A 23,906-nucleotide genomic window follows, 5' to 3' on the forward strand; every position below is an offset into this window, starting at 1 on the left:
GACCCACCAACACGCCAATTCTTTCGAGCATCACGTCGTAGCGCAGTTAACCGGCGAGCGTACGCCAGTAATCACGATTAAGGTGCTTCCCATCAACGAGCGGCGTTAACTACCTGCCGGCCCAATTTGTGGCAAATCCGCGAGCGCTCACCTCAAACGCGAGACTCGCTCGCTCCGCTCGCCACCGGTCGCACTCGTGGCGTAATAGCGCCACATGCATAATTAATCGTTGCTCTGATATGTCGACGAGCGCGCTACAAATAGGGATAGCATGTGGTTAATTCATCGTGTCGGGGCGATCGCGGGCGATTGCGATTTTATTGCGCGACGTTACACGCGCTTTATCGCGCCTCAGATTATCGTTCGCGACCGTTTAACCGAACTGTTGGTTCAGCACCGCTCGCGAGTGGGATCGCGAAAATTGAAAATAAACAGAAGGCTATTACGCCCTCGCTTATAATGATTTACGGCCCAACTTTCTCGTCTCGCATTTCGTCGCGATTATCGGCGCGTTTACTTTTCCGGTGATTAATATTATCTTAATTGCTCCACGTGTACCGGTTGTTATTCAGAGAAATGACGAGGCATGTGAACATTGACACGTTTTTTATATTATCTCATCATATTTCTTATCATTAACTTTCTTGCGAGGAGGAAAAGTTGTAGGAAAAACTTGCTCTTTTTACATTCGATTAAATGTCTTACATTTGGTATTTTATAGTTTGAATTTTTTAGGTATCAAACATCATTAATAAATTTATTAAATCATTATCAATCTACGACGTAAACCCTTTCTACATAAGTTTCAGGATCAAGCAACTTATAAATCTGAAAAATTCAAGATAGAGATTATCCTATATTTACAATAAAATTAAAAGTTTGAAACGATAGAAAGGCCAATTTGTAGGAAGAACTCGGGATAAAGTTCATTACTTCCACATTAAAAGTCAACAAGTTAATATTAGGAAACTGTGAAATATTTAACAGTAAAAGGAAAAGGGAAGTAGAATTAAGAAATGTGGAACTATACCGCACTTTTTTAAATAGACATCCATTTGAGCAAGAAGAAAACAAGAGGAAGAAAACGTAAAACTTTAGTCTGATCTGAGGTCACATCGAAGATACTCCAAGTGGCGCCATCTCTTCAGGAAGTGGAGAACCAAACTCCTGTGGATATAAGAATCGGTTAGAGACAGTGAAGTGTTGCCCCTGACTGGTTAATATAAGGTGTCTCGTAAATCAAATACCAAAAGTGATCGCGTGCGAAACATTCCGCATACGTTCGTCTTTTATTCTCAGTTAATTCGGTTGAATTAAATCACTTTGAAAGAGTCAAGAACAATTTGATCAGTCCAAGTGGACTTACAATTTCTTAATAGAATGAAACTTCACATTGCGTTGTTATACTTCAAATAAAGTCAAACATTACATATATATCAGTTTTTAATAAATAATTTTTAAATTCTTCTTAAACACTTCTTGTTGCAATATTATACTATAAAGTATTCAAATAAACGCTAGTAGTAAACGCAAAGCATCCCTATTAACGCTACAATATTCCTAGAATATTATAGGAATATTATGAAAAATGAAAGTAATATTAAAATAATATTTCAAAAATATTACTTAATACTTTTAGTATTATTTTAATATCATGGGAATATTGTATTAATGTCTTATACCCGTTAATGTTTGTGGTACATTATTTCAATATTCTGAAAATGTTCTACGGATACTAATAAAAAATTAATGTAAATTATTATGCGTAAAATATCCATAAACTGTATAATTATTACATTTAAAAGTTATAATATTTCAGATAATTAAAAATATTAAAGTTAATAATGTATATTTACTTCTCATATTTATATAATATTACATTATCAAGAGCGGATATTTTATTAATATTAAACGATATTGTAGCGTTTATAGAGATTATATTACACGGTTTTTGACATTGAAGATATCGGAATCTTGATCTAATGGTCGGAATTTTCAAAAAGCATGATAAATGCTCATCCTGCCGCACGTGACGATATATAAATATATTAGTGTTATACTATATCATATTCGGGCAAAAGTTCAATATAATGTAACTTCAATGTTACGTATGAAGATGATAAATTCGCTGAAGATGACCAATAGCCGTTCGGAGTATGTGGAAGGAGCCAATCGCGCTGCGAGAACGCTCTGTATCTGGGACTCCCTGATAAAAAGCATCAAACGGAGCCGCCAGCATTCACGGAAAGCGCCGGCCCTGCTGCACCCTCTCTCGAGCGTGTCCACGTCGCGTCCTTCCTGCAACATCGACCGCATTTTTTCCGTTGGCATCGATCGCGGCATTGCGCACCGCTCACCGCGAAAAAGATTGCCCGGGGAAGGGAAAGTTATCGGGAATACGTGTCCCCGTGGTTATAGACACTTGCGGATGCGTTGTCCTTTTACAGGCAGCAGCCTTTTTTTATATGGGGATTGAACGCACCGGTAGGTGGGCATTGCGGGAAGAACAGCTGTCAAATGGCCGAATAGCGACCGAATATCGTGCGTGTCTGATATATCGAGCGAAAAACGAGTGAGATGAGTCTGGCGTAAAAAAATTCTCGAATTATTTATGCATGTACGTCACGCAGGATGAAAAACGAAGCTTCGCGCGATCGATGGATTCGCATCCGGCGATATGTTCAGGCAATATATATCGCCGAGCGATGATTTTTCTTTCTTCTTTTAATTCTTTTATCTGCATTACGCTACGTGCTCGCGCGAGTTTTGCACTTTTGGGCATACCGCGTATGAGCTTTTCCGTCGGATCATTCGCTCGGCAAAGAAGAAGCGAGCGGAGAAGAAGCGGTGAAGATATAATATATAAATTTCATTTGTCCTCTTGTCTTTCGTCGGCGAGCATGCGTGATTCCGGAATACGAACATAGTTTGCGAGCCAGTAATGTGATTATTATGTAAGAATGAGCAAACTTACATTCTTATTGTCACATCGTCCGCATTCTTCTCGTCGTTTGTAACCGCTTTATGATACGTCGGACAAAAACCGCCGAGATGAAGACAAGTGATACGATTATTAATAGCGAAGGTTAATGCGTCCTCCGTCATAGAATCTTCTTTTTACTCGCATAATGCCGCCGAATGTAATTAACGATATGCAATAATATGTTTCTGTAAGAAAAATCGACATAAATGTTGCTACTTGTTATTCAAATCATTATTCCTTTTTTTTTCAAGCAAAAATTTACGATTTAAATCTGCTCGAATTATTATTCACAGTAAGCTCCATATTCAAAATTCAAACAGATGTACGATATAAGGTAAGAAAATATTTCAGATTTATTAAGCTAATTTAAAAATTGCTTGCACTGCGTAATGTATTGACGATGTTAATAATTTCAATCAAAATTGTGTGTGTAATTTTATTTATACATAGATTGAAATGTAGATATGGATTGTGATGTATCTGTTTTAGAAGTTGAGTTTCAGTCGGAAGACTCTTAGCTTCTCTTACATAGTCCGCAGTAGACTGTCATTATGGGAAAGCAAGCCGGGTTATAATACTAGGGTCGCCCAAGCTAGTTCGATTCCAAAATTCTCGACTACGACGAAACAAAGAACGGTTGCGGTGAACATTAACACAACACCGGCAACGACAAAATGCAGGTGGAGCGTATTACAAAACGATCCTTGGAGCTACAAAATTACTGTACCGGCAAGAAAATGAAAATTCGATAAACGTTTATATATAGGACTGCCTCGCACGTATACATCATATGCGACACATAGTCATTCTTTCACTACAGTATTATTCTTTTTGTATACAAAAAATAGAGGAGCTTTATGAAAGTAAGAAATTATCATTTATCGTTTCGTAATTTTGTCTGCGCAATTGAAAATAAGTTACATAAGTTGCAAATGTATTTGTTCAAAATAATATAGACTTTTAATTAAATAAAAATTAAATAAGTTTAAATTTTTCGGTGATGATACTTCTGCAATGTAAACGTATTCATAGATTTTTACTCGACAAATTGCGAATTATGCAATGTGATGAACAAGTTACAAAGAAACGATTATTGATTTGCATGCAGTGACACGTGTAGCTTGTGACGCCAGCTGAAATGCCATGGGTTAACGTACAAGAAAATTAAATACGATATTTTTCGTTACGTTTCGTTAAATGACGAGAGTAAATATGGTTGGCGAAATTACATAGCGATTTGAGTCAAAGTTGTAATAAGAGAGAAACATTCAACACGTAAAACACTCAACTAACATGCGGTAATATAATAGCTATTAGTAAACAGTAGAATGACCGTTAATATATCAACATTAAGCAGAATATATTAGGCGTATTATGGCAGTTATTCGAGAGTAATGGCCGCTAATCCGTGAACTATTAACGTCGTCGTCCTGTCTTTTAAATATTATATGACGGTGTGTAATAGTTATCTAATCTCGGCGCATATATGCTAGACGCCTAATTATGCCAGTCGTAATATTTAATCAGCGCGTTGTAAACATAAATAACAAGACTAACAAAGCTTTAAAAGTCCATTTTTTGTAATCTCGCGGAATTAATGCACACATTTATTAATATCACGTGCAAACACATATCGCGAAAACATTTAATGTGATGATTATTATTATTAAATATAAAAAAACCTGTGAAAATTGCTTCATTTGTGCAGACAGAAAAATTCTACTGCTAAGTAAAGCAATTACTCAATTTACTTTTTTCTTCTGGTAAGTTACGATTATCTTTAAGAAAGAAAATTTCCTTGATAATTGTTTTAAAATACATTTATTACTAATTTTATAAAAATTTATTGTATATTAAAGAAAAAATTTATGCTTTTTCAAAGAATATTAAAAATATAAAATTGTATCAAATAAAAGTCAGAGTAATAAGCAAATCAAATTTTTGTTTTAACCTAATATTTTTGCTTGAAATAATAAATTTAAAATATTAGGTTGGCAAAAAATTTATGTCGTTTTGTTTTCTATGTAAATGAAAATTTTTGCTTTGTATGAAAACAAACCTTTTATTTACATAGAGGAAGAACGATATAACTTTTTGACAACCTAATACTCATATATTTTGAATAAATATGTTATGATAAACTTATAATAGATTTACCGATATATGAATTTACGAAACTTATATTTAAAATAACTAATATTTACTTAATTGAAGTAATTTGCATACAAAAAAACTTTTTCGTTATATTTTACTATAAAATTTATTACAAATTTTAACATGCTTGAAACTTGGAACAACTTGATAACCTATCAAATATTAGTAATAATAAAAATTTTTGTAAGATGCAGAAGACATTTTATAAATTATTTAATAGAAATTACCAAGCAGCACTATAAAATGTTCCAAGACAAAGTTTTTACACTCTGAAACAAAATTTTTTCATATAATAGTATATAATAGTATATAATCATATATGATTTTATGTATTTAATGTTATGTATATTATCCTTTAAAAAACATTTGTAGAATTTATGCGTCTGCTGCATTAGTGCTACATCATTATTTTTTTTTATTAATAAATGTCTTATTTATTGTCCACTTATCATATAAATAGCGTATTGATCAATTCATACCATGCTGCATTTCACATAAAATTTATGTGAAATATGTTTATCATTTTTTGACATTTATTTTATTTATATAATAATAAAGAGTTATAAATAATTTAACGCATTTTGAAAAATTATTGAAATTTAACTACATATTTTAATAAAGATTATCAAATATATTTTATATTTTGCTATGTTAAAATACAAAATATTTATAGTAGTTGTTAATAAATCAGAGAAAATCACATAAAATTCTTTGAAATACAATATTATTTTGTGACTACCATATTTTCAGGATGAATTTTATGAGAAAATTTTCTCCATGTAGTATTTATTTTTCTGTGTACACATTTTATTTTAAGTAAATAATGCTAATATTAATACTACTATTATAAGTAAATGATAAGTTTATTTTAAGACTTTTAGAGAATATTGTTTGCAAATATAACTGTTATTTAAAAAAAGCAAACTAAAAATTGAGTAATCATTTTTTTAGCACGAAAATAATACTTTTCTGCAAATTCAATAGCTCGCGATGGTATGTGTCTCGGACTTGTCAAATTTATAATTTTAAAATTAATCTTTATTTTTCTTTTAAATCAGTTACAAAAATAAACAACATTTATGTCTTTATACTTTATGCACATATTGATGACGATACTTTTACGAGAAACCTTTAACTGCACTTGACCGCTTTTAAATATAAATAAATTTTAATTCTTTATTTATCTTTTATATTATCTAAGGCTCGTGCACTTTGTAAATTAAACTAATGACTAATTTTTTATATGACTTACGCGAGTAGTATTACCTAATTAAATAAGTAACATCAAATAAAACCTTTTTTACATGAGTATCTCTACTATTGTTGATAAGTAAATTATACGCAGTCCCAAAGTGCACTTTAGAATTAATCATTTATATGCTGCACAACATACATAAATGAAAAATAGTACACTGATAACGACACAGCGTAGCATATCTTGTCACGCGCTATGGATCAGACATTAATAGCTTGATAAACTTGATTCGATTAATAGTGGTTTTGTAATATCAGCATTGCATGGTTCGCATTAATTTGGAGTCTACAATTTAGGAATTATAAATCACACCAACATTGTACATCTATACTCGTATATACGTACATACAGTATTGATTAAATCTTCCAAACTATAAGTGAAGTATATGCTCGTTGCATTCGTGTAGAGTTGTCAATAATTTTGGTATCGACCGCCACGCTTAACAATGGCACAATGTTGTGGTCGCAATTATGGTGATAGTAGCGAACTCGCAATTGTATGCGATGATAAGATATATATTGTACGCGTACGTGCCCATATCGAATGCACGTAATAGATTAGGAAAATGGAACATTGAAAACGATGGTCATTTAGTTAATTATCAGGCATTGTGACATCGGTGGCTTAACCTTGGCTACGCAATCGAATAGCTATTACCGCCAATTTATGGTGGGAAGAGCGCGGTATAGTGCTCCACATATTTTTTGGCGGCGACACGTTTCGGACCACAAGCGGCCGCATAACGAGAGCTTGTTACCGGTGCTACGTCATGTCTCTGAGCTCTCGGCGCTCTCCTCAGGGAGCATCCGCCGAGGATCATTAGGAGTCTTCCGGTTCCGCGGCGAGCCAGCGTAAGCAGGACAAAACGCCATAAACCATATTAAGCAGCGATCATAAAACACTCCCGCTGGGCGCCCCGCGCCCGTGTACGCCCCGCTTGATTTCAAATCCTTGGAAGGACTCGCTATTCACCTTGATCTGAGAGCGGTGCGTGTCGTATATATTTATTGAGACAGTAAACCGCAATTATGCCTACCATAACCGACTAACTAACCGCCGCGCCGCGTCGTGGACCACGAACTTTTTCGACCGGTCTTCCAACGTCTCTTGCCTCTCCGACTTTTTTCCCGATCTTATTTTCTCTTCACGCGTCACCGGAAGACGGAAAAATCTGTGATTATTGGCGCTTTATAAACAGCTAATCGTTCCGCGGATAATTTGTAGGCCTTTACAAACCAGACCGATATAGTTTTTTACTGACGTAAAAGAAGAAAAATTTATTAGAGAGAAATTTACTCAGAGATATTTTCTAAAGAAATTAGAATGATGAAATAAAAGAAATTCATTAAATACTATATTTTTTTTATATATAATGTGCAAAAATAATTTTAAACATTTCATTATTTTTTCTTGGTTACTATGATTTTTTTGTAATACATAGATCTTTGTGGTTCTTATTCAGAGTAGGAAAAATGAACGCGATTCACTTACTATTGTCTTCTATCTCAAGACGAGGTCGATGAATTCACTGACAAAAATAAGTAAACAGCCACAGGACAAATATAGTCGAATAATGTCACTAACGACGAGATAATCCGAGGAAACACGAGCCCCGCTGAGACCCGCGGCTCCGCTCGGCTTCGTCCAACGGATTTAATGATTATTACCGCGCCGATGATTGCGCCATAAAACAACATATTGCTGTACCTGGAACTCCGCTGCGATGGAACTTCAGCTAGCTCGTATAACCCCTGAGCGATAATAGAGCTGCCCCGGTTTCCGGATATTTCGCCGACTATTTGTAGAGCATGAAGCGGCGTATTCGTATAACGATTCTACGCCGCTAACGCGAATCGAAATGTGGATCCGTTATAACGCGATATGCAGCGCTTAGACTATTAGTCATCGAACTCGCTCGTCATAGGCGCTGCGAGAACGGTCGTTACACAGAGTTTCAGGGAGTCCTCGCAGCACTTTGCCGTCGGCGTGTCTTGCTCCTTTGTTGTACGTACCGCGCGACCGTGCACATTCTCTCTTCACTCCCATTAATTAACTCCACGGCGTACACGGACGCTCTCCTGTTTTGAGAATGAGGTGCGCGCGCGTCCCTTGCGCTGTATCGCCGCTCTATACAACATCCGTTCTGCATTAATTGAATACGCTTGCATTTACACGCGATATTCTACTCCCGCGGCCTCTGCTTACGCGTGGCTAAAATCCATTTTTCTGAAAAATTTCAGATTCAGTCGGTTCCTTCCACCGACGATAGAAACCGCCGCGTTTGCGTGACACGCGGAAATGAAGGGCCGAATAAAGAAATGTGCTGATGGATCCAGCATATATTGTACGAATTAGATTACTTTTCATGTTAAATATCTTTTGCAATGTTAGTTTTATTTGTAAGTGTGGAAGAATTTTTGCTTGCATAAATTGATCAAAGTTCTTCATTGTTGAATATAGTCTCTAAAGACTCAAAGATCTTCTAAATTAATTAAATATTTAAAACAGCAAACTTAGTAAATTTTTAGGATTAAGTAATTCAAAGAGAATTACCTTAAACGACGTGTGTGCGTGTATGTGTGATAGTTTTGAAAACGATCACGTTTCAAGCATCGCAGAACTTTCTGCGGAATGTAGTCTTGACATTAAAACAATTAGCATTGTCGCTCGCTCGCGAGTATCTGGCCAATAAGACACGAACGCGACGCAGTCGTTCAATAAACAATGTCGCCGTGGAACAAAAGTCAGAGGTAACGACGGAGGAGTGATCCATCGCATGTTTAACGAAGCGCAGCCGGCGGGTATTGCGGCGGACAAAGAGCGACAATATCGCGGGAAGCAATATGACGAGAACCAAAGGAACGAGAATGGACGGCGGCTAAAGAGGGCATCGCTGGTTGTAGAAACAGTCGCAGTGCCACAAGAAACTGACTAACTGGTAATTAGCATATTCCCGGAATATTTCGGAGGCACGCGATGTTTCGGCCGCTCGTGCTCTGCGAGGTCTCGCAATCGCGCGGATTCCAATGAGAGAGAACTTTGTTAAATCAGACAGATGCTGGCGTACTGCTTATTGTATGAACTGTTGTCGTAAATTCCAGCGAAGTGATCAACCCGAGGCGGAAAATAACTTTCAAGGAAAAATGTAAACGCGATATTTGATAGAAGTATGAATATCTGCAGAAATATACGCGGACGAATAATAATTCGTTAATGGAGATTTTTTGGAATTTTTAATCTCAAGTTTACGCAGTTATCTCAAATAATAATTTTGATAACTTTTGCCACTCCCAGAACAAAAATTTAATTTATAATCTATATGTATATATAAATATAAAATTACCTTGAAAAAAAATTTCTTAATTTCCGTATAATTTAGCACACATTTCTTCAATCGCCCACGTTCATCATTTAGTTATTAATTATTTTACCGACAAAACATGGCCGTAGATTTCACAAGAGCCTACGGACTGACGCCTCCTTTCATCGAAGGACTGTCCTCTCTTTGTCCTCTCATCGATGCAAGCGATGCTTGCAAAACCTGTCGCCCGTAGATGTACTGCTTTGCTTCGAGGGATAAACTGTCTTTCACCGACCGTAACCGATTATCCATGCGTGTAATTGGACCTAATTGGACATCGATCTACGTACGATCTTCCTGCGAAGTTCGTCTCGCGACTTCGATCCACCGCCACATCAGGGGAACCGGGCGAATTACTTGCGATTATTACGGGATTAATGACACGATGACTCAATTATACGACAACGTGCTCGCGGAATTCAGACGCCTCGGAATCGAATCCTACGCTTGTACGCGCCATTTACGCCTTCGATTTTACGCAGCGGTTTCGTAATTTATCTGATGTAATGTGCCATGTTCATGCTGCTTCCCCGATTTATTAAAGATATTAGTTACTGTCTTGGAACGTAATCAAAAATACGTAATGAAACAATTAGCTTCAATTTCATTTCTTCTTTACTGTAAAAAAAAGAAGACATTGAATAATCATTTCTCTTAATTAAATAACAAACAAAATTTTGTTAACAGATTTATAAAGAAAATGATATCTAATCTTGTAAATTATCGCAGTACGCTTTGCTTCGAGAGATCAAAAGAAATCGAATCGAAGATAAAGCTTAAAGAATGGAAATACATACTTACATTAATTGTAACGTTTAATTCATGTCACATCACTGTCACGGTATATCATTACGCAGAAATTTATACGCAAGATTACTCCCCAGTGTAATTGCCATTTGTATACGCGTAGGCGAGACGGATAGCGCTCTTTCGCACGCGTGGAAGAGCATAGCTCGAATCTAACGAGCAAATACAGATCGTATCAGCCATTATGGCCGCTCTATTACGGTGATTAAGCTGTGCTCGCGTATAATCGTGCGAGTCACGGAGTATTGTCCGCGAAGTGTCGCCGTACTATCTTGTCTCGTCTCTCGAACGGAGGTGTAACGTATCGTCTACAATCTCTTTTTAAAGTATCCCGTATGAATGCAAAGTTCTACTCGCTGTCTAGATAACTTACAATAAGATAGAGGGATTTCTTTGGACAAAATGCTACAAAAGATTTCAACATGTACTTCAAGATGTACACTTTCAGGCAGCATGTATATTTATTTAGTAAAAACGTGTGATAACTTTTACAGTTTGCAAAAATAAAATTAACATTTATGTTTTTTTATGTCGAGTAGTATTTATACACGCAAAATAGTATACGTGTAAAATCGACAAAATGTTATCAAAATATTATTGAATGAATAAAAATGCAATCCTTACCGTAAAGTAAACCGCGAACGCGCGCTGTTTAGCGCAGGTACTTGTCTAGTCGGACGGTTTGATAATTGAGGATTGCGTTCCTCACTTTCGACGTTTCGTGAGCTCGATTCGCTACTGGATTACCGGACGGCCGCTTATTTGCCGCAAAAGGAACGAGATCCTTCGGTTCGATTTACAAGCCGATAATTTCGTGGCTCGCGTTCTTCTGGGAAAAACGTGGTGACCGATCGCTTTCACTCCGCGCCATTTACGATTGGTTCAAGGTTCTCGTTCTTTACTTTTTTTTTGTCCCCCGTGTTCTGCACCTGCAACATGAAAAAACACGGAAACGTGATTATCCGATGTTGGGGCTGTGCAGAACCGATGCCAATGAGAGCGAACGTAAAGCACGTAGAGAGGGTGGAAAAATGATGTTGGTGAAGGGAGTCTTGTAAAGAGAAAACTTGAATACACGTATATCATACAACTCGGAGCTCAAATTTGCTTATAAATTATAATAAGCGCTCTCTCTATAAAATCTGCGAATCAGTAAAATCTTCTTGATTGGCTGTGCTACACTTATAACTGCGACCACTGCAGTGACCATTTACTGTAATCTTTCAATGATTAAGGAAGAGGTACTCTCGCTGCTCGGAATCCAGTGCATATACTAATTGACGTAGTTATGAGAATAGCACTGTCTTTCAGTGAATAATACATTGATTCCGATTTAAGGGGTGCTGCTTCCAAGAATTTAGAAGCAACGAACTTAATTGCAATCTAAAAAATGCGATAAGTAATTAATTGCAATGTTAAAATGAAGACTGTATCATTTATAAATCGGATATAATTATATATTTCTTAGGCAAGTCCGCACACTTAAAAGAAAGAAGAAATCATTACTTATCATTACTTATATATATCGTTCGAATATCTCGTCTTACGCATTCAATGCGGTAATTAAGTCGCGGTCGTGCGCAATTTCTTCCAGTAATTGCATATTTCTTTATCTCCAAGACGATTAATCAGATCTTACGTCGCAGAATTAGTGGTTCGCGAAAAAAAAAGAGAGCTCCTTTACGTCCACGGGAGAAAATTAACGTATACGCGTAACGCGGTCGAGAGCGAGCGGGCGCGCGCGCGTGCTTACCGCGCGGTAAAAAGAAAATGCGACTTTGAGGGAAAAACGCGTCCGAGCCGATATGGTTTGCACTGGAAAGGTGGCACGCGATACGAAAATTACTGTGGCATCGATCAATATACACGCAAGAATCGACAAAGGGGCAGCAGGCGCATCAATGGCGGCGATGCTAATTTTCAGCGCCCGCTCGCACGGCGCGTTTCAGCGTTTTACCGAGAAACACTTGCATGCGCATGTGTTAGCCTCCCTCCTCCCCTCCAAAAAAAAAAAGATTCTGCTGAGAAGTAAGTGAAACCAGCGAGGTTCGACCTAACCGCGTGCGTGTCCTTACAATGTATGACATCGCTCTTTTTTTTAGATTTATAATGATCGCTGATAAACGCGCTACATTATTCTCCCTGATCGGAATCGCGGTTAAAATGTTTTAGCGATAGTGTACGGCACGCGAAGGTTGCACTTTAATAATTAAACAAATTGTCTGTAGAAACTTATTAGCCGGATCCGCGTTAATGAATGAACGCGCTACGAATTACGGTCTCCTAATTTAGTAATTACGCGGGTCGATCCTTAATTTATGATAATTACATGTCCCGATAGTGAACGATGACACATACTTCCTACGTTTAATTTGCAATTGAACTTTTCTGCATAGCGGAAAGGAAAGAGTTGCGAAACTGCGAACTCGATAATGCCGCTCGATACGATACTCAGAACGATCTCGCAATTACATGGAAGCGGTAAATCGTCAATTCAAAACGACGAAAAGCTGATAAAGACACCATTTTATCCACGAGTACGATTCACCGACGATAGATCGGGCGAAAATTGCGAGCTGATCGAAACGTGGGCATGAAGCACGCAAGCAACGCATTGTCACGTGAATATTGTGAATCGTATTATCCGCAACAAAATCTGGCGCTGATTTCTCCGTTTATATTAAACAAGCACTATTTACATTCGTGCTAGACTTTTCAGTAAAAAGTCACCGATATGAGTAGCGTTAAAATCAATAAGTTACTGATGATTAAAATCAAGCGCGGTGTCTTCTCCCTATCATCCTAGGTATCTCGAATCTGTCCATTTTTTCATCTATTTAAAATGGTTCAAAAACTCTTAAAAAATTCACGAATTTACTTTGAACTTTTTAGAACAAATGTTGAAACTTTATTTTATAAAATAATAAAATGTAGTATATAATTTAATAACCATTCAAAAAATTTGTACAAACGAGAATTTGGTCGAATTCGAAATATTCAGCATAGTCGGGTTGAAGAATTGCATGGCGAAAAATTTCTATCAATATATCTAAAGCATTGAATTGTGCGGTAAAATTCATGAGCAGATAGAAACTAACGCATATGGCGATTATTGAACATTTTTGCGAAGCTATCGTTTACCGCCAAGTATACTTCGATTTGAAATGCATCGAGAATGCGAACAGCAAGTGTAACGATTGTCAATGTGAGCGTGTGGCGGCTTACCGCATCAGAAATTACTTCTGACCGAAGCGTGCATTTTGCCGGGGTGCGAAGCCGTTCTACTCTACTTCGCGTCTAGAGGGTGATCGTACCCTCGCGGAGAAACCCCTTTTTCACCGCACATGTCTATCTCCGTTATCCTATAGTCGCGCTACAAATTGCTGCCTGAACGGATTAACGGAAGGAAGGAAGCTTTGTTAGCTTCTTCTAATTGGCCATTTAAATTTTACGTCCCGTTGACGGTGTAACGATCGGTTTATCAGACGCCGATGTTGTCGCGGCATTTTAATTATCGTCTTAGTCTCCCGTTCCTCTTCTCCCGACAATATCGAACAAAAGAGTTTTGTAATTTCTCGCGAGAAAATTGCGGGGTACGCGAAGAAGTGGAAGAATCCGTCGAAGGTCGAAAAATTCATCAGCAACACCCATCTATTGTCTGCGGATAATAATTTGTAATTAGTGACAGCTAGCAGAGGCAATTTATAAATTTATTATTTCTCTATTGAATCTAATGCAATGTCTCGCAAGTAGAAAGATCTTACAATATTAGGATTTTACTTACTTTCTGACAGTAATATCTTTTTATATATATTTTAACAACGTTACTATTATTTAAAAAAATTGTTTTCCTCTGCTCAACAATATTATTAAAAATTATTTTGTTTTTTATCTTCTACTTTTATAGCTTCATCTTTTTACAAGAAACAAAATTCTCGCGTTGTACATACTTCCCATCCAAAGATTTTAAATGCGAATTTCGACGAGTGTAAGAATAAGGAAGATACCAAAGACTCGCGGCTGCGAAAAGAAGAAGAGAAAGAAAATGTAAAGGAGGAGGAGGAGGAGGAGGAGGAAGAAGAGGGAAAGAAGATGGTAGAAGAAAGAGAAGAAATAGCCTAACGCCGATCGAAGAGAGGGAGCCCCACCTCTTGCGAGAGCAATGCCGTGCCGGGACAGGCCCGTCGAATGTTAAGGAGACGCGGGGAGCGAGCATAAACCTCGTCTAACCGTACCTCACCTCCACTCTCGGAGGCCGCTGCGCGGCCGGCGATCCCGTGTATGATTTCCAGCCGGTCTGCCATTGGTTGGCGGGTCCGTGCGCGGTTACCGCCTTCGCCATTAAATAAAACGCGCTGCCCGAAGAGGGATCAAATTAAAAATCGAAGGGGTTTGGGCTCTTCTTTTAGCAGCGTGTTTTCGGCCTTGCCACGGCATTGTTGCGATTCGCATGCTCCTTTTGCGAGCATCTGCTTGTTTGGCCACGGCCCCAATCGCACCTGCAATTGTTCCCCACACACGTGGCTGCGAGGAACATATTTTCGGGACTCCATTTGCGGAAATAAACACGATAAACAAGCGTCATAACGTAATATTATTCGATAATAATATGATTTAAATATTTTAATGTAATGTTATCGACAGCTTAAATTCTTAAATAATTAAATAAAATGTTAGCTTCATTTCCATTTAATTTTACAATCCGGTATCTCATTGTCATCTTTGTTGCATCTGTGATATTAACTTCTAACATGTAGCTATTCATACAGTAGCTTGCATCCCGAGCTAGTTCGAAACATACTGGGCTGTTTACGCTACGTCGCATATACCATCGTGATTGAAAGTGCAGGTTGAGTCGGTCGTGACCGACGCATTCGGAGCATAACGCGATTATAACCGCGTACATACACCATGTACACAGCGCATCTTGAAAAATTCATGTTGGCACTCATAGAGCACATCTCCATTCATATTTTACTTGCAATTAGTAATTTAAATACGTCTCGTTCAGCCTGAGATCACTTACTCCCCGTCTTATATTTACAAAAGATTTTTACATGTGTTCGAATAATTTTTTTTATTTAATTGTTTAATATGTTTACTCGTACTTTCCGTTTTGCGGGTAGGTCTGCGCTGACTTTCACTGACAAGTACAAACGAAGCCAATAAATATCGAATTCTCATCTAGGATGATCACAGAGGGAGACGCCACCACTATCGAGCTGAGAAAAGAACGCGATACCGATATCTCGGTATCTCTTAGGTTAAATCGTGGGGTTAACTCTCCTCCGCTCTCTCCTCTTCTTCCTTCGCGTACGATGCGCCGGGTCCAGGGAACAGGAGGTGGCGGAGGAAGAGGGCCCAGCATTGTTCGCGGACAATGTAAGCATGTCCGGAACAAAGAGCGGTAATCGACCTGTGTAACATTTATAACGTAATGGGAGGGCCTCTCTGGCCCATAATAATATCAATTACTGGGCTCGCAATGGAGCGAGGGAGACACTACGAGGATGGAGAACGCGTCGGAAGGAGAGCCGGCGAGGTCGGCGGGCGCGGGTGGTGGGCCTTAGATCGAGGGGAGCGGATCGACGACGCGGATTCGCAGATCTGTCGGGCAGAAAATTGACGACGCGAGGCCTCCTCTCTGCCTCCTCCGGCCGACCAGCTGTCTTCGGGATCGTAAGAGGACGCCGTGACGCACTCGTTAGGCCTCGTAATCGGAGAGTAACAAGATTCGCGTGTGAAGCAAGACGACTTCGTGATTCCTGATTGCCCTAGTGGTATCCTGATAATACGCTATGGCTACCTAGATTTTTTTCGATAATGGTCTCACACGACGGCTTCTTAACAAGAACGCGTGTTAACTCAACCTTTCGCTTCATGGGATTTGAGAATGCAATTCACGTTACGTTATACCTTGAACGTTACATCTGCCGTTATTGTTCCACGTCATTCCCCGAAGATGTTAATGGATTTTATAAGATTTTTGTGCGATTTTTTTTAATGTGCACACAACTTTGATAAATTACTATCTTCAGCAGAAAATTATGTTAAGGAGCGCGTATTAATTAGGGCAGAAACTTGGCGTCGCTATTTTTTCACGTATAGAGGGAATCAGGAATTATGCGCGGAAATTAGAATACGATACTATACGAAGATTACGAGATGATGATCCGCCGCCATGATTATTGGCATTAGGCACGTCTGTCGCACCTACGAATTTTGCGAGATCATTTTTGGGGGTTTCTGAGCCCGGCCGATGTTGTCCAGGGCAGGTGGGGAGCGACGTGATACCGGCCAAGAGTATCATAGTTTTATTCTTTCCACGACCGAGGAAAAAATGTAATTGGCTTGACCGAAATCTATCGCCGAGGGTGGAGGAGGCCGCGCCGCGAACGGGGGATGCATGGGGATGTGAACGAGGGAGAGAAAGCGCGTGTGCGAACGGGGCGACCTCCCGTAATAACAATGATTAGGACGACGAAGCGATCCGCGAAAAAACGAATGAGAGAAGACGAAGAGGGAGTTGTGCAACGAAGCACCTTCAGCTCCATCTCAAAATGGCGGCAAACAGGGGAGATCGCGTGAAACACTGTTGTGTAATAAGACTTATTTTTCGACTGCAAAGTAATATCCTTGGCCTGTTATAGATCCCGAAATCCATTTGTTTCAATCACATGTATAATTTCTTTATACATATAATTTCTAGGATTTTATAGATAATAATATAAACAAGATGTTTACATTATTGAGCTAGCCATGAAACGTAAAGCTTTGATTATCTTCAGAGTTGGAAAGTAACACGTTACTTGTAACCTTGTCACAGTTACTTTTTTTCGTAATGGACTGGTTATGATGTACTGTTCTTTCTTTTTGTAATTGTAACGTAGTTACATTCTTTCAGTAGATTTACCGAGTTTAACAATTACTTTTATCGTTCCTTTTTACATTTTGAACCTATTTGTCATATAATTTCCATTGCGTGTGTTAAGTCTTCAGTCTTTGATTGATATTCATAATCTGTTGTTAATATATATTTAAGATCATCTTAAGTATAATTGTAAGATGTCATAAATTAATCACATTTTAAAAATTAATTTTGATTTGAAGTTATCGTGTTAAATTTTTAAATCAAGATTAAAGAGTCAAAAATATATATATTTCTCTGTATTAATAAATTTAACAAAAACCGAAATTTTTTATTCGTATTTTAAACATTAAAACATTTTTTTTTCTCTACGTTGTTTATGGTCTTACAAATTTAAAATACAAAACTATATTGTTTTCATAATTTAAATAAAATAAGGAAAATTTTTCATTTAATTTGATCTTATTTTAGCATTAAAAAGTAGCGAATCGTTACCTTTTTAAGCAACTTTTTCAACTCTGATTATCACGTACCGCTGCCACTAAAACGAGAAATAGTTTAAGTTTTATTTCAGTCAAAATTAAAAATCATACAACAGAGAAACGAATAATATACAAAAAGAAGCACTCTTCCTTAACCAGAAATATTTCTGAATGACGGATGCAATCGTCGATGCAGTCAAGATTTCTCTCAGCTGCCAAATCGGCAGCGGTCAACAGCGTAACGACTGGGATGCGTGTGCACTCCTGCTTTCGTGCCGTTTGCGGCGGTCCGGAAGAAAGTTGTGCATTCCCGTGCCTGTAACGTATGCACGCGATTTTCTGTATCTCCCTTGTCCTGTCTCCCTTCCTGGGCGTCGTTAAAAATCTCGACTGGCCGCCGCGCCGTCGCCATGCAGTTTCGAGCTTTCCACGAAGCGCACGTCAAAAAAAAGCGCTGACGAACGAGCGCAGTTATGTCACTATTAAAAACGCATTAATCCCGAAATTCCGTGACCCGTAGATCGCGGCGCGCTTTATGTCAGACCGTACAACGTAAACGGTCGGAACGCCGGCGTTGCGTCCGCGTACGTTATCCAAGATAGCAGTGCAACGCTCGCGGCGATATTACCGCACTCGCGTTTTTGCTGGCGCGTATGTTGAAGAAAGCCGCACCGATTTCGCCGAACGCATCATCGTGGCGAAGGTTCACGCTGACGTGTGGTTATCGTGCCATTTCCCACGAATAAAGGGATGGCGCAATACGTGAAACTAACACTTGTATAAATTTAGCATGCAGTGCAATGTTTTGCGATTGTGCAGTGAGATAAAACATTTATTTTTCATTATATAATATGAATTTATATTTAAACAATAAAACTATAAATAATAAAAAAATGTATTAAACAGAAATGTTTTCAAAAATGTAAAATCAATTATAACGATATTGAAAAGAAGTACTTTAAATACAATTTATAAGCTAAATAAAAAAATTTAATGCCTTGCAAAAGCTGTTCAATTAAGGTATTTTTTAAAAGTTGTATATAATAAAATCTTTAGTTGCTTCGGCAAAATACATGTAAACAAAAAATATTTATGCTAATTAAACAGTTTTGTTATATAAAACAAACTATTTAGTTGCTGTTAAAAAGTGTCTCAATCTAAATAGTTTTTGTTGAAGGCACTAAATTCTTTTTCCTATATAGCGTATTAAACTTGAATATATAAAATTGTCTAAAAGGAAATACAAAATACATGCATATCTTGATCTTTATCAGCGGTTATAAGATAAATATATTTTATAACATGCACTCTACATAATGTATAAATATATAACGTAAAAATAAAATGTTTTGTTTCAACAATATTTGATGAGAGAACTTCGGAGAATCCGAAGGAGAAGTTTGCATTTGTCATCGCGAGAATCCAGCGGCATTGTTCTGCACTTAGGATTAAAAGGCAGCGATTCAGTCAACCCCGACGAGGGGCGGCGGGCGGAATGGATGCAATATTACGAACGTCATTGACAACAAGAGAGTAACGAGCGACGCGAGGAAGCCGAGAGCTTCTAAAGCTCCGTTCGCCGTCACCGCCGCTAATGGCACTTCTCCGACCGACGAGGGGGAGATTTTAAGCTCGTTTCGCGGGAAAACTGTTGATTTTCCCCGAATGAGGAGTTACTTTTCTACTGCATCATCTCTTAAATTATCGGTTGGCAAATGCACTTATTATATAAATATAAAAAAAAAATTTGCGTCATATGAATTGCATTAAATCAAGTAGATGTAAAATGACAAATAATTATCTTTTCTATCTAAAATTAATTTTTGTTTATTAATAAACGTAGTTTAAATAAATTTTAACTTTTACTCCTTCAGATCAAATATATATCTTGTTAATATTATATACAGTTGATTATTTGAATTTAACGAGGTTCTAATAAATATTAGCTATCATCAGAATTTTCTAACACACAATATGCATTAAATTATACTTGCGAAACCCATCGATCGGCTTCGAATTCCGCGAAGTATCACGAAAAATGAATAGAAAACAGTACTTAAGTCTAGGCGACTATCGTTTCGTCGAACCATTTTTAATAAGATCGTGGCACAAAACGACGCTAAACAGTACGAGAGTCCCCGCAGTCACTCTCCCTCCTCTATCTCCCCATTTCTAATGATGCACCCTGTAAAAAAAAATATGCTATTCACGAGAATTCGGCGCAGAAAGGGCAAAAAGACATAGCGTCGGCGGAGTCGGGAGCGGAATCAGGAGGGACCGCGACGAGAGACACCCTTCTGTGTGCCTAATACGATCGAAGCCTCATTATGATCTTAGAGCTCGTCCCGGCAAACCTAGCATTAGTATAAACACGGATCGGGAGTACCATTATCTGAGCCGCGGCGGTGGCCCGTTTTGAATACGAAAGGAGCAGAGATATTATGTTAATCGGCCGGACGATATTACAATATGCGATCGACGGCGTTTCTCCCTTCCCACAAGAGCCTTTTTCAGATTTCTCGCCCACGTGTAGCCTCGCTTACGCACGCTTGTGTGCGTATCTCTCTTCGGGGCGAAAAAACAATGTTGTAATAAAAAAAGGAAAAAAGGAAAATAATTAATAAACGGAAGGAGAACGCGGCGCCGGCACGCCGCAGAATCTCATGAATATTTATTTGGGTCAGACTTGGACTGTTCGAGGTAGCCTTTGACGCTTCGTTAAGCGTCCGACAAAGGGGCCCGTCCGTCGTCGGCCGTGCCCCTTTTTAACTTCTATTGAGTAATTAGACGTCGCAAAGATGTTTCACCTAGTCGTCGCCGTCAACTCGCGAACCGTCTGTTCCGCCAAAGTCGGGAGTAAATGCGCGATCAATGAGGTTGTCGAATCGCGACGAGGGAATACGGGAAAGAGGATACAGACAGAACGTCGCCTCGAATTCGTGTCACCTTTCTCGTCTTCTCTTTGCAGATTAGGGGAATCTATAATTGCGCGAGAAGGGTTAATCGCTCGGTTGACGATGCTGATTGAATAAAATATTGCGTCCTGATCGATTAAATATTTCTCGCATAAGATACTCGAGAAAATGTCTGCACAAAGTATCAAAAAAATTTTCTTAATCATGCCATTAATTGCATTAGTTTAATCGAATTATATTACAATTCTAACTTCCAATGATTATACAATTTATATTGTTAAAGAATATAAAACTTCTTTTACTCCGCTCTTCTCGACGGAAGATGCTTTTCAACGTACAATTAACAAGTGTTAAAGTAGAGTATATTTTTTATACTTATGTAATGGTTTTTCGCGTGCATATTGTTTTCTAAAATTAACCGCGAAATAGTTTTTCCACGAGAATTCCTCTGAAGGAGGGAGAGAAATTAAGATGGAGACAATGTTGCGCAATCACGTAGAGGAATGATTATACACGTTAAATTCCTAGAAGTGATTTCTGCGGATCAACGCGTTCTCGCACGGGGCTATCAATTATTGAAGTAACTTTAATTGCAATCACGTACGTAACCGCCGCGGCAAATATATCCGCGATCTATACTTACAATTACATCACGAATTGTATTCTCTACCCGTCGACAGAGTTAACGCGCGTAATTTTAGGTCTTGTTGCCTCTCTCATTGGTTATCTCCAAGCATTATCGAAGTAGCAATCATTTTCAAATGTTAGTGCGAAACAATCCCCCGAGAATTAAAATCGCAATAATTTCGATAGAAAATTACTGACATTTCCGATTAATCCTTCTATCATGACCAATATTACATTTAATCCGAATTAATCCTCGTTCTCTGTAGATGACATAAATTTACTAGCTACTCAATATGTGAGAAATACCATTAATCACGAAAAATGTCAAGTATGATCACGAAGCTCTGACATTTGAATTAATCGATTGATTTTTTGCTAGATAATAAAATATTATTTCAAAATACTCTAATAAGATTTGTTGTACATAATTCAAACGTTATTTGTAATTTCAATCTCTTTACGCTTTTGCCAATTCATTTTTTTTCGTGTAATTATTGATAGACACGCGTTAAAAATTACTTTTTGCGATATATCGTGTATTCTCTCGCGAAAATTGAGCAGTGGCTGTCTTTGAGTTCGAGCGGATTATATGGATGGCAGAGTTGAATGAAGGGTGTAGGAGGGTTCGGCTACAGAGGGATCGTTGTTGCCATGGTAACACCAACCCCGTCCTCTGGTCGTTTGCCATCCCCCCTCGAGAGGGATTCCTCCGACCGTCAGGGAGGGCGCGATCCATATCTGCTAACGCGGAGTTACGTTTGAATGGCCATTTTGTGTCTACATCTCTCGAAGAATAATTCTGAATGCTGGCGGGCTCATTATCGATCTCGATTGATTGCGGACATTTTTGTTCACTTTACTTTATCAAATGTTCGCCTATTGTTAGATTAAGGTAAATACCAAAAATTTGATACCATTTTAGATTCGCAGAGATTAACCTTCATTAAATATAAATTCATAAAATTATGATAATATTTATCAAGATTTATAACAATCAATTTTATTTCTAATTGTTTTGTAAATAAATTGCAAAACTTTGTAAGACTCTTAACAACAGTGTAATAATTTGTATTTTAATACCAGCGGCTGTATTTTCATTCACTTATAAGGATGTCATGTATTAAAAATTTAAGAATGGAATAAAAACGTGTATTTTACTTGCATCAATTTAATATTGAACAAAGAGACATTGCGACTAAAGGAACTTCTTTCTGCTATTTTATTTGGTTATTTCCATGTGGTTATTTTTTCTGAAGTAAACGGGTAAATTGTTTCTAACCTAAAGTATAAATACAGAGTGCGATAATACTAAGCGCGGTATAGAGCAAAAAGTTAAACTTCGCACATAAATGGTGCGCATAAAGGAGGCCGCGTGTCAAAGTTGACTGGGAAAAATTCTGAAACAAAGAACGAGGAAGCGGTGATTAAAAATAATGTTGCATGCCGCTTCGTAATTGCATGTTTTCGTATTTATATAATCTCTACTGAGCTCCGACTTCGTGAATTTACACAGTGATGATACACATGGTCTCTGAGTATTATTTGATGCACTTGATACACATCGCGCCGCATGCCTTTTAATATTTGTAGCCGCACACGGCTGCGGAAAGAAGAGAAAAAATGTAAAATTAAAATCTTCTACGTGGTGAGCGTTTCAAACTTAGAATTCTACGACGGTCGCACAGCAACGGAAACGTCGAAATGGTACATTCCCCAATTCGCTTCCGACGACCAAAATTCCATTCGACATAAACGTTTGCACGTACAATGAATTTCAATACAATTAAAAAAAGAACAAAAATTTTCAGGAAAAATGTATCGGCATGTGCAGAAAATTTAAATTTGTATAAAATGTAATGCGTGAGAAAGGCTTTTTAAAAAATTAGTAATTGTTCACGCTCAATATTATCCTTGCAATGACAAAAAAAAATTAATAAATTTTAAAAATAAACTATTTTCAAATGATTATATTGCTCAAGAACTTGTCCACGTTCTATGGTATTTGAAAAGAAACACAATGTCCATGGACGGCAATTACTAATTACGGCTCGTGGCTATCATCACTGGTATCATTAAACGAACGCAACGGCGGCAGTTAGACCGTCAACACCGATAATGTCCCACGTGATTAATTATTCCCCGACATTCACACTTCTCGCGCCTAGGATCGTGCTCGCGCACTGAGGAAGCATTGCTGAATAATTAAGAAACAATTGTTTCCAGCGCATTAATCCGGCGCTCTCGCAAGCGTTGCACATAGAATTTTCAATGACGCTTTCGAGACCTCTACGAGGCTACTCCACACCTAACTCGACGACACTCTCTCGAGTGTGCATAGGGGTGCACTGTCGCGATATATCTGCATTGACCCTCAAGCGCCAATTTTGAGAGTCATACTCTTACGGTCTGTGACGACGTTAAGAGGAAATAATCATGCAGACAATTAACAAAGA

General features: G+C 38.0%; 1 long non-coding RNA gene across 2 annotated transcripts in view; it reads right to left on the minus strand.

Moving 5' to 3' along the window:
* Positions 1-1,870: 1,870 nt before the first annotated feature.
* Positions 1,871-23,906, minus strand: part of LOC113003055 — a 35,700-nt gene continuing 13,664 nt past the window's right edge. Inside the window, exons 3-4 of one of the 2 annotated variants that reach the window (XR_005575861.1) lie at positions 11,186-11,490; positions 1,871-3,168 (exon numbers count right to left, since the gene is read on the minus strand). This is a non-coding gene — a long non-coding RNA (uncharacterized LOC113003055). Of the gene's footprint in view, positions 3,169-10,989; positions 11,491-23,906 lie in introns of those variants that run through there. The other variant, XR_003268248.2, reaches the window with a different exon arrangement.

The sequence above is a fragment of the Solenopsis invicta genome, chromosome 11 (genome assembly GCF_016802725.1).
Source record: "Solenopsis invicta isolate M01_SB chromosome 11, UNIL_Sinv_3.0, whole genome shotgun sequence".
NCBI lineage: Eukaryota > Metazoa > Arthropoda > Insecta > Hymenoptera > Formicidae > Solenopsis > Solenopsis invicta.